Here is a 12,264-nt window from a genome sequence, read left to right as displayed (position 1 = left end):
TACCATAGTAGATGTTCAATAAATTTTTATAAATTTCTACTAATTGGGATGTATAGATTTTATCTCTAATTTATGTCAACAGTAGCATTTAGTGTTTTCAATTTTCATGTCTATTCAACTGTGACCGTAAAGCCTTTTTGGGACACTTTTATTTTTAAAAATATATACCTGCATCTTTATGTGTATTATAGGAATTCACTTTACTTAATTTTATAAAATAAGTTTTTAGAATAAAATGTTAGTAACTGAAGAATGTTTGCCTGACTCCATCAATATAGCATGTTGACTGCATGTTCTCAAGACTCTTAGCTTTTCCAGATCACCAGTCAGCATCAGGAATCCTGGGGAAATTTGTTAAGTTTATATTAAGCTTACATCGGATACAGGTTCCACTCTTAGAAGCCTAACCCTATATGTTTGTGTTCAGGCCTCGGAGTCTGAATTTCTAAACAAGCTTCCCAAGTTATTCTGATGTGCACTGACTGAGAAATTGATCCTACACCCTTAGGAACAGATGTGGGGATGGCTGATCTGTCTCTCTTAATTGGTATTTAAGGACTTCGTCAGTCCTTATGGGCATATATTCATGCCTTTCCACAATAGGTTTCACATGACAAAATACATAATCTGGTTGCAAGAGCAAAAATTCCATTTTTGAAAATCAGAGATGTTACTCTTCCAAATAGTGCAATATAGAAGGGAGAGATGAAGTGTGAAAACTGAACTTGTTGGGCCTTCTCTGAAACTTGGCAGAAGGCAGGGATGAGTGAAAGGGAGGTGAGCAACAGGTGGGAGACAGACTCTAAGCAGAGGCAGCGAGGGTGCCGATCTGGAAAAACTCATAGTGTGTTTCATTATTCAACATGGATGTCACACATGCACTATGTTGTACCGTCTCTCCTTTTTCTATCCCAAATCAGTAAGAGAACTCTAGGTACACATGAATATATGAGGTCAATGTGGCAAGCTTCTCACTATCATTAGAGATCATGAAATAGACTTGACTGTCTTCCTATCCTTTGAGTCTCAGTGTGTTGGAAAGAAATGAATTGCTTTTTGGCATGCCACGGCAGTTTCTGACTGTGGGTCTGGCTCCGAGTGTCTGGAAGAAAGCGTTCATTTTTGTTTGATTCATTTCAGAGAGAAGTTCTGAAGAACTCTTTTATTTAAGAACCAACAAATATGATAGAATATTTGCTTTGGTTCAAAAAGTCAAATTTTTACATTCATCTAAGGATCATGAAGAAATAATTCGATTACAGAATGTTGGCAATAAACACAAGAGTTTAAATAAAGCTAATATAAGCATATGGATCGAGCAGAAAATAAAAGTGGCAAATTGGGCGAAGCTTCATACATGTTTGATAAACTCATAATTAATTTCTTTACGAATCCAGTTAAAAAATTCAGCCCATAAAAACCAACAAATTATTTTTTATCAGAGTGAAAGTAAGGACAAAAGACTACCGAGGTTCAAAATATCAAGAAAACTGACGTTTCTACAGCGGTGACATTAGTAAAATATAATCACCGTAACTGTTGGCGATGCAAGCCAGCATTCACATGACCTCCTTTCATATTGGAAAGCAAAGAATTGCAGTGATTTTTTCCTTTCCTAATCGATGGTTGCCACCTGCATTGAACAACCATGTACTGAGCATCTAGTACAACTCTGTACTACTATGTGGTTCTAGACCGCAGAGAGTCTGATGTGGAAAGAGCTCATTGGAGGGCTTTCTTTTTCTTCCTTTGGAAATCATTTAGGGAGATAACCATTCTCCTTGGCTACGGGGATTATTTGCTGGGGACAAAGTCTTATTTTTCCCTTTTATCCCTGATACCACTCTCATTCCTAGACTGTTCTTTCTACTTCCTCTTAAGTCAGTTCTCACTCTTTTGAGTTTGATATGTGCCTTTGAACTGATACATATCTTGAAATACATGTAGCAATGTTTAGTGTATTTTTTCATTTTCATAAGTGATATTTTGCCATAGACCACTTTGTATTTCTTCTTTACAAAAGATCTCTACATGTTGTCATGTGTATTTAGTTTGTCGCCTCTACTGCTGCAAAGTGACTTCATAGTGTGCATGCACCTCACTACATTTTATCTAACCATTCTGCTAGGGACAGACACCCAGTGTGCATTCACCTTTGCACTTACATGAACCATGTGACAGGAATAGCCTCATGCATGTTCCCTTGTGGACATGAGCAAGAATTTTGGGGGATGATCATGCAGGAGTGGAATTGCTGAATCATAGGCATGTGTAAGACTATGGATGAAATCTTTTTAAGTTTCTGCACAGTTTGGGTTTTCTGAGCAAATTTTACAGCAACTTGAAACCTGGGTTAGAAGAACAAGCTTTAGAAGTTAGTTTATAGGGTTAATTAGAAAGTGAGAGACCATCTAGAGAGATTTCTCTTCCTGGAAGTTATGTGTTTATTTTTCAAGGTAGGGATGAGACCTAAGATTTGGAAGTATCCCTGGGTTGTCAGCTGGAGACACAGTCTCATCTGCCTTCTGGAGAGATTTATTTACATACCAAAGGGTAAGAGTAGGAAACCAGGGTCCTTCTCAAGGAGCAAAGATTTGTCTCTCCTTTCAAATGAGAGGGAGCAGCTGTCCTTCCCCTATTTAAATATCTAGATTCATATTTTCAGGGTTCCTTAACTACAGAACAGACCCTTGCATGTGTACAATGATGTCTGCTTCTCATTGTGTTGCCTTAGGCAACTGAAGCAAAGGGAAACTGGTGAGGTTATTTGCTGTCAATAATAATAACTCGCTCTGCTCCAGAAATCTTGCTTTCATGAGACATTAAAAATTTAACATTATGAATATCCTTAACTTCACCAGGTTCTGATAAATTGCTTTCCAAAATGGCTGTCTAATTTATATTCCCACAAGCACAGTATGAAGAATTCCTTTTCCACATCACAACGGAAGGCCTATCCAGGCTCTGAAGCTTCTGGAAGAACTACCACCCAACCACCCTTTCCCATGTCTGAAGCAGGCCATTCTTTGGGTGACTACAGACATATCGGTCTGATTGCATCAGGGGCTTGCAACAGTCTCCAGCGACTTCTTAAACTGTTGCTTCTTAAACCGTGGGAAAAATCAACCACACTTCTGTAGAAACCATTGTAGTTTTCTCCATCTTTATCGCTGTCATGAGAAGCATTCCAGGTTTTGAGAATCAGACCACTCTTTTTAGGTACAATGATTTTAATACATTAGTGCATACCAACATTTGGCCAGGGTCTAGTTTTACTTTAAGAACTGTTATTTTGTTGACGTTTTTACTACTTGGAGCAGTTACAGAGGTGATCAAACTGACTCTACAGCAGTAAGCACTTGTGCAGTAATAGTGATCAAGGCAGAAGTAGTAAGTTGAACTATCCCTCAGTAGAGAAATAAAGTGAACTATGATCTATTTACACAAAGGAAAAATTTCCAGACGCTAAAACGAATGCACTAACTCTATGTGTATGAACAGCTATTTTTTAAAAAGATAATGTTAAGCACAGAAAGCATATTGCAAAAGATACATAAAATATGATAACACATATGTAAAATTTTTAAACAACAATACAAAAACATTCATGGAAATAATACACACCAACCTTGAGGAAGTATTAGCAACAGTTTCTTTTCGTAAAGAGAGATATTTATAGTAAATATGGAAGAAATACAAGCATCTCTTCTATCTTGTGGTGGAAACAGGAATCATCTTTCTGTGCTTTTCTGAATTTATGGGCTATTTCATAATTTAATAAAAAATAAAAATGAGGCAGAGAACACAGTTCAGTGAAGCAAAGGGACAGGCAGGGGTTAGTCTCTTTGGGGGCTTCTTTGTAGAGGAGTCCCATTATTTGCCTGTGTGAGGCTGGCTTTGGGGTGAAAGTCATTAAAGGACCATGTCTTTCTCTGATTTTTGTACATATTCCTGTTTGGGGCCAGGGGAGCTCCATATTAAGGCTTCTTTTAATCTAGGTCTTCAAACTGGGAGACAAAGAGATAAGCATGAAATGCGAAGTGTTTAAAATATGTTCTATTATTTTGTTTTGGAAAACAAAACAAGCCAAAATAAAGCATGCTGATACCAAGTTTTATTTTAGGGAAGTGTTACAGAATGGGTTAAATGACAGAAGTGACACTTAGAAATAAGACTTTTTTTCTGCAGAGTGGTATGGCGTAAAGAAGTCAGGTTTCGGAGCCAGAGGATCTGAGTTTGCGCCCTGCTACTGTCGTTCACTAGCAGTTCTCAGGAAATACCTTAATTTCTCAGTGCTTTAAATGCACTCCTCAATCTGTAAAATGACAGCAATCCCTAAGCTGTCTCCTTCAGAGAGTTTTTGCTGCAAATCTATTCATGGATAATTATACTAACTGTAGAGAAATAATACAAAGTAGTGATAATGGTGATGATTTGAACAAAACAAAATAAGAAGCTCCTTTTTATGAATATAAAATGTAGTGCTTCTTTTTTTTGTCTCAGCTAGATAAATATGTAAGACTTTCTGAAATGAATGACTTGTTTAAGAAACACTGATGTTAGGTGCCTAAGAAACATATTTCATTTCTAAAAGCAAGTAACATATTATCTGTCTGTTTTTGTTAGTTTGTTGTCAAACCTAGGAATATTGGATGTAATGAGATGCAAACATAGCAGGATTTAATGTAACGTGAACATTTGAAAGGAGAATAATGACATGTGCATGGTTGATGGGGCCATAATGAGACGTACAAATAGAAATGCACATAGAAATGTGCATGGGTAATGGTGTAATGAGATGCATAAATGGATGGGTGTAATGATAAAAGCATTTAGGGGGGATGTAATGTGATTTATAAATGGAAGCATAAAATAAGGAGGGTAGAAAGGGCAGGTTGTGATAAGAGCAGAGAGAGAGAATGCAGTGCTATGCATGCATGGTGGAGCTAATAATATGTACATGATGAGGATGTAATGAGATAAAAATGGAATGGCATAATGAGGTTCACAGATGGAAGGACATAATGAGCTGTGCAGAAAGGAGGGAATAATGACAAGCATAAAAGGAAGGATTTAATACTATGAATAAAGAAATGGGCATAAGAAGATGTGAGGACCGAAAGGAGGAGCAGGAAGAAAGAGACGTTGGTGAAGGAATGGGAAGTAACAAGGTGGGCAAATGGATCACTCTAATGAGATGCTGAAATTAAAGGGTGTGATGAGGTGCGCCCATTTAGGGGCTAATTAGACACACACATGAGATTATAATAAGGTACCTGGGTCCTGATAAGACACATACCATTGTATTCATTCAGTTCTTACTAAGGAGGTGAAAATGGAAAAACTTTAGAGCAGAGTCACAGAGATACCTAAATTGTTACAAATCCAGAAAAGAGAAAACTAAACAGGTACTTTAACCAGAGCCTCGAAATTTATGAATAGTTTTATTGGTGCTGTTTGGGACACTTACTCCGTGCCAAGTGCTCTGCTGGATGTTTAAATGTATCATCTCATTTATCCTTCCTAGCAACCCTATAGGGCAGATGGATTAGTTCCTAGTTTATAGATGAAGAAATCAAACTACAGTGAGGTCAACCGGCTTTGCCCAGATTCCCAGAACACTGGTGGTGGAGATGTAACTCAAGCCAAGTCGACTGGATCCAGCTGCCTTTGCCTCTCTTCTGATGTTTCTGTGAGTACTCTCTGACACCCCCTGCCACAGAATCACATGATCGCTTGTCAAAGATGCAGAGTCCCAGGCCGACCCCAGCAAGTACCATTTGCAAAATTCACGGAAGCCCCGGAAGCTTGCATTTAAACAAGCTCTCCAGTGACTGCTGCATGTGCTAAGGTCTGGGAACTACTCAGCCAGACCAGCACTAGAGTTAGGGGCTGTTCTAAGGCTTCTCATTAGTTTTAGTGAATGTTCATGAAGAAATGAACAGTTTGGGTTGGCTACAAGAGGAACTGAACAATTAATTTGAGACCCTGGAATGAGGAATCAAATGATTCTGTGGACTGCATTTAACAGAGGACTTTTCGAAAAGGCCCCTTTCCCTCAGACTGGTCTTCAACAGGAACCCAGAATGATACCAAAAATTCTATAAAATGCAAAAATGTATAGAAAATAATTAGACTCTAGGAAATGTGTATTTACCGATTTCAAAAAAGTAAAGATCACTCCATAGTCTATAAACCCTAAGGGAAAGAGGATAATATATCCTTAGAACTCAAAGTTGGCTGACCTACATGCAACTTTCAGGGTTCTAAAAATAAAAGCAAATAGTGCCACTGTTCTCTTTCTTGATAAGTCTACTATTGAGATATTTAAGTTGCTATAATCTTTTAGATGAAAAACCCAGAATTTATATTCTGAAATGAATGTTAAACTTGAATTTTAGTGATATAGCCTCTGCTCAAAACATTTTTAGAAGTTTCTTTTGAAATTGTTTTTAGAATATATCCATGAGCCACACAGGAAAAAGTTTCATTACTTTAGTGAAACCCAGCTTTTAACTAGGAAAACTATTATTCAGTTGGAGAAGACATATATTATGTCCTTTTTTTTTAAGTTTATTGGGGTAACATTAGTTAATACAATTATATAATTTCGGGTGTACATTATAATTTGACATCTATATATTCTACTGTGTGAGTACCACCAGAGTCCAGTTTCCTTCAGCTACCATATACTTGATCTCCTTTACCCACTTCACCCTCCCCTAACCCCCTATATTTGACCGCCTTTACCCTGTCTACCTCTTCCCTTCTTCCCCCCCACCCCACCCTCTGGTAACTACTAGTCCATTGTCCGTGTCCCTGAGTCCCTGTTTGTCCTGTTCATTTGTTTATTTTAGGTTTATATCCCACATATGAGTGATATCATGTGATTTTCAACTTTTTCAGTCTGGCTTATTTCACTTAGCATGATTATCTCAAGGTCCATCCAGGTTGTCGCAAATGGCAGTATTTCATCTCTTCTATGGCTGAGTAATATTCCATTGTATATATGTACCACATCTTCTTTATCCAATCATCTATCGTAGGACACTTTGGTTGCTTCCATGTCCCAACCACTATGAATAATGCTGCTATGAACATCGGTGTGCAAATATCTTTTCTGATATGGGTTTTCAAGTCTTTGGGGTAAATACCCAGTAGAAGGATTGCTGGATCATATGGTAGATCAGTTCTTAGTTTTCTGAGGAACCTCCATACTGTTTTCCATAGTGGCTGTACCAGTATTATATCTCATAACATCCCTGCACCAGTATTATATCGCATAACATCCCTGCACAATGGGTACTAGCATTTTCTGCACTGTGCAGGTAAAGAAGATGAGGCTGAGAGAATTAAATAAAAGAATTGGTAAGTGGAAGAGCCAGGATTCAGACCCAGATTGTGAACTTCTAAGGACTACACTTTCACTTTGCTTGAAAAGAGGTGCTGTTTATGCTAATAGTTTAGTGCCCAGCGTTTGTAAGTATTCACACAATATTCATCATTGCACCAAGGGAAAAAGAAAAAGATTTTGTTCATGCACTGATTATTTAAGAAAAGAACCTAAACCACTATTGGATTAGAATAGACATTTCAGAGGTACTGCATACCTCTGTCCCCCTAGGAATAGAGTTATTTCGTTAACTATTTTCAAAAGTTTTTTTTTTTTTTTTTTAATTTCCTTGACTGATGCAGAACATCTGGTTGACTGCGAAGGAATGTTCACTACAGTAGTAAAATTGACATGCTTCATTATAGGACAGTTTAGTTTGTGTAACATAAAGGAAATATAATACATATGATAAACCAAGATTTAAATAAACCAAGAAAATATTTCTTATTCTAATTTTCATTTCTTTATAAAAGCTGTGTATAACATAAATACAGTATATGATAATGGTGGTTAGGGAGATATTAACAGTGTGTATCAATTAGACAAGTATAAGGGCAATACTTTCTAATTATTTAATAGTAAATGTAACTGTCACTTAGATTCAATGTGTTTACAAAATCATGTGCAATCACTCGATATAATGAGTTGTGTGTATGGAATTAAATGTAGGGCCCCGTAGATTGTTATAATGTATAGTTCTTAAGGGAAAAAATGAATCCAAATAAATGTAGAGACATTATTTAGGGAGGCAACATTTAGAATTTGGCTGGACTTCCAAACTCAGTGGTCCCAAGGCATTTATAAAAGTCATGCTTGTAAAAGTCTCCAGAAGACATGTCAGTTCTCAAGGACTCTTCACCTTTGAGCCTTTCCTCTTACCTTAATTATGTTAATCCCAGAGGAACTATTACATGGTTATGATGGAGGAGTGCAAGCCCACTGATAATACATAAACAGAGATAAAAATTCATCTCGTGCAAAAGTTAATACTCTCCCAGTGCTACCTAGCATTGCAAGCCTTACGCACAGAGCCTGATGTAAGCGCGGCGGTGGTCACAGTTAGCCTCGCTCTCCTTGCTCCGTTGTCTGTCTGCCTTAGCCTTGGCCAGCAGTGTGACCAATGAGCCTGTGTCCTTGTTTCCAAGGGGAATAGCAGCGCATGCGTTGGGTCCAGGAGGAGAAGCAGAGGGCTCTTGTGAAGAGAGGCTCAGCACAAATCCATCATCTTTTTCTTTCAGAAAATAACTTTGTTTTTTTTCTGGGCTCTAAAGACCATATTTCTATTTCTCAAATCAGGTTTTCTAAGTGTAGACTCTTCTCCTTCAGCATTTTAAATCTTTTCTTTTGGTCTGCATCTTTACTCTCTATCTTTTCAAACACATATCTCCCTTACTTTGAAAACTCACTATCTCATTATCACTTAACCAAAAAAAAAAAAGCCCATTTTAGCACTTGAACAGCTGATCACTGCTGGATAAAACCATATTTCCATTTTACTTGAAATCTGTCATCTCAGATCCCAAATGAATATTCCTTATTGCCTGACGGTCCTGCTATATTTCTCCAGTAAGTTCACGGCTCCTTTCACTGAGAATTTAATTTCAGACTTTCTCTTTCCTCAAACCTCCCACATTCCATTCCTTCTTTCCCCAGCCAATTTTCAGCTGATGGCCTCACCTCTTATTTCACTGAAACAGTTAAAATACTATCAAAAAGAACTTACTCATCTTTCCACCGTCAAATCTGAGTCTGCATGCAATGACTTTTCCTCTTATCTGCTTATCATTCTCACTCTCTCTGTTGCCATCTATTGTTCTGGGGGCTTCGGCGTTAAACCATCCCCATACTCCCTCCATTACCAACTCATTCAGCACCAAACGTTCACAAGAGCTGTCTGCATACATCACATCTCCTTCCTCATTCTTTCCTTCACATTTCCTCACCTACTCCTGGTTGAACCTTGACCTTAAAACTGCTCTTTCCGCGTTGCCCAAATGATGGACTCCTTTCTGTACTACCTTCCTTGATCTGGCTGCCCATCCACTTCTCTCTTTTTCTTGGACATTATCTTAAGATCTGTCACTTCTATATTTTCTGGGTTTCTTTTGTCTCTTGGCTGCTCTCTGGATTCGATCCTGACCTGAGTCCGTTTCCTCTCTGTAATCTTCCCAAGCCGTTCATCATCTCTGTGCTGACGAGGCCCTCATTTATAAACTGCTTCACATTTGCCTGCTAGAACATCTCACAGGCATTTTACACTTAAGATGTTCAAAAGCCTCCCTCATTCACCTTTACACCCCACCCATTAGCTTGCTATGTCCTTTTTACCTCCAAAATTTATATTGAACGTGTTATCCCTATCAGGACCACCCCGGTTTAGACTACTCTCTACTCTCATCTGGATTAGCAGTCGTCTGCTTTGGCATCTCCCCGATTCTGCTCTGGCCCCATCTGATGTCGTCTCCACACAGCAGACTGAGTGATCTTTTGAAAATAAACTGGGTAACGTCTGCTGCTCGAAACTCTTCGGTGACTTCCTATAGACTGCAATGAAATCTAATAAAATCTGTCATGGCTTACAAGGCCAGGGGTAAGTTCCTCCAGACGAATGCTCAACTTGCCTTCTTGTTCACTGTGCTTTACACTTATCCTTTCCCTTCTTCCAGTGCTGCAGAAGGGGAGTGAGTTCACTCCTGCGGGGCATGACCATCCACAGTGATATAGGAAGAAGACGGTCTTAGGAGTTTCACTTTATTTTTCATCTCATCCTTTAACATTTCTATTTTTGAATGTCTTATAATGGAAATCATGAGTATAACAACACACATATATAATTTATAAGTAAATAAATATAAACATTGAGGATGCTTGCTCAGAATTTTTTTTTCTGGTGGGATGTGGGATTTAAATTCGGAGGAGAATGCTCTAACATGCCAAGGCATTGCCTCGCTTTTCTTATTCCTTCTCTCTTTCTGTTTTTTTGCTGTCGAGGCCTTTGTATAAAACATTCTCTTTGTCAGGAAAACTCATCAGACACCACCTCAGAGAAGCCTTCCTTGACCATCCAACAAATGCTTCTCTCCTTCATTACTTCCTTCGGCATTTTATATTTTTATAGTCTCTATCATGGTGGAGTTGCGTATTTGTTTACTTGTATATTGCTGCCTCCATCTGGGCAGGGCATTATTGCTTATGTCTGGTCCCTGCACATTGCTTGGCCTGCTGCAGGCATTCCTCCAAATATTTTTAACTGAATGAATGAACTTTGAGTCAGATGTACCATGACTTCACTGTGATCTTTTGTCTCTGCCATGTTACTGCTGATGTCATCCTCTTTACATGGAACCATTTTCCTCGTTCTTTAAAAACCCCAGACTCTGTATTTTAATGCCCATTATTCTCCCAACTAGCTAGCTCCCTCTGCGCAAGGAGATTCTCAGACCTTTCGATCTGCACCCAAATCCCACCTTCAATCTGCCCTCTGAACCCCCTTGCCTCTAGTTTCCTATCGTGATTTGCATTTTCATGGAGTTTCCCCCTTAATCACTGGATTTACCCCGTGGCCTGGCTTCTTCGGATAGACTATTATTCATATCTTCTTTTTTTCTCTTTTCCTCACCTTTGCTTCTTAGATACTGCCTATCAGATGTTCCGAGCTCGTAGCCCAGGAGCCCTTACCCCATTCTAGGCTTCTAAATTCCGAACCTAATTCCCATCTACTTCATTCCCATCTAGCTTGCTCTGAAAAGGAGGTTCAACAAAGCTAACCTCTCTCAAACACCGCGTTTCATACTGCTCTCCCGTGAGGCTGGTCGATAACACTTGTCACTCATATCACATGTGTAGACTTAAATTTATCGTAAGAATTTGAATAGTTAACAGCTTATATATAATAAGCCCATTCCTTATTTCCTTTCTTATACATTTATTTATTCAAGCACTGTATTAACAGTGTAACTCAAAACACTAGATCTAAGCCTTGGGAGCATCAGGAGGTTTCCTTTTGTTCTACCCAGAATTGGTGCTTTAGTTTTATTTATGCTTTGACACTCCTGCCAGTTACCCTGGGAACTGTCAAGTGTGTTTGTAGCAAAGTGGACTGAAAACAAATCTCCAAATGTTAGCCAGATGGGGCACATTTTATTTCGGCAGCAAATTTAATTTTTTTTTTTTGTTTTGTTTTGTTTCCATAATTGGCATAGTTTTGAGACCTCATTTCTATGGCATATGGAATTTCTCCATGCTTTGGGAACTGGAGCATGTGTGTCAATGAAGGAGATTTCTCTGTTAAATTCTAGTCTTTATGAATCCTCCAGACAACTTTGTCAGGTGTCTGGTCTTCCCATGGTCATAGCACCTCATTTTCTCAAGGGCTGGGCGCACATGTACTGGAATGGAATTACCAATTGTATCTCTAGTTACTCCACAGACGCCATTCTCCTCATTTATGAAATATATCAGTGGATTTTCTACTTTCTTTCTAACATTCTTATTTTATAGTGAAAATTGATTATCTTAAAATGGAATTTTCTTTATTTAAGTAAGCTACTCATTTACATTTACTTAAATAAAGCAATATAACTAAAAGTGGTACTTATGTAATATATTTTTCTTTCATTATAAAAGAAATACATACGTAGAGAAAATTTAGAAAATGCTAGTTCCATCAACTAGAGCTTACCATTGCTAACATTTTGGTATATTTCCTTTCTGTTGTTTTAATGAGCAATCCTCCAAATAATCTTTATATAAATAATTTTCTATTCTGCAATGTGGTATTTAACTTAAGTATTATTTCATGTCATTAAACATTTCTCATAAACATGATTAGGTTTAATACTCTTCCATATGAATAAATATATATATTATTT

The 12,264-nt window shown here is 38.0% G+C and overlaps 1 protein-coding gene and 1 long non-coding RNA gene across 9 annotated transcripts in view; one reads left to right on the top strand and one right to left on the bottom strand.

Moving 5' to 3' along the window:
• VEPH1 (ventricular zone expressed PH domain containing 1) overlaps positions 1 to 12,264 on the bottom strand; it is a 184,503-nt gene that overhangs the window by 24,316 nt on the left and 147,923 nt on the right. The gene's annotated exons all lie outside the window — the stretch shown is intronic.
• LOC120598800 (uncharacterized) overlaps positions 1 to 12,264 on the top strand; it is a 40,019-nt gene that overhangs the window by 16,924 nt on the left and 10,831 nt on the right. Inside the window, exons 2-3 of the long non-coding RNA XR_005651755.1 lie at positions 5,528 to 5,692; positions 9,801 to 9,983. This is a non-coding gene — a long non-coding RNA (uncharacterized LOC120598800). The remainder of the gene's footprint in view (positions 1 to 5,527; positions 5,693 to 9,800; positions 9,984 to 12,264) is intronic.

The sequence above is a fragment of the Pteropus medius genome, unplaced genomic scaffold (genome assembly GCF_902729225.1).
Source record: "Pteropus medius unplaced genomic scaffold, Ma_sr-lr_union100, whole genome shotgun sequence".
Taxonomy (NCBI): Eukaryota; Metazoa; Chordata; class Mammalia; order Chiroptera; family Pteropodidae; genus Pteropus; species Pteropus medius.
Note: the sequence above shows the minus strand (reverse complement) of the source record. Positions and strands in the feature narration are given on the sequence as shown.